Below are 372 nucleotides of genomic sequence, written 5' to 3' on the forward strand. Positions count from 1 at the left end.
AGTCTGCCAGTATTATAAGCGCTGTATTATCCTTTACATGATTGTTAATTAAGCACATACGTCCATTTGTGCGTATCACATATTTTTTATCGATAAAATTTATACACAGCGCTCTATGAAAATACCAAAATATTTTTTACCGTTAATGTCGTTACTTAAGACACATAATTTAAGGAAAGCGATCATTTTTCTACTGTGCGTTATCGTTGTAATAAATCACCTTTTACACGAAAACTCGGTGTTTCATTATTACACCCTACTTTTAATATTCCGATTCTTCGACCTACTATTATTATTCCAAAAATCCTAATTTACTTATACAATAATTTACAATTTTACACATATAATAATTAAAATTTAATAAAAATTGTT

This window comes from Habropoda laboriosa, unplaced genomic scaffold (assembly GCF_001263275.1).
Source record: "Habropoda laboriosa isolate 0110345459 unplaced genomic scaffold, ASM126327v1 scaffold224, whole genome shotgun sequence".
In the NCBI taxonomy this organism is placed as follows: domain Eukaryota; kingdom Metazoa; phylum Arthropoda; class Insecta; order Hymenoptera; family Apidae; genus Habropoda; species Habropoda laboriosa.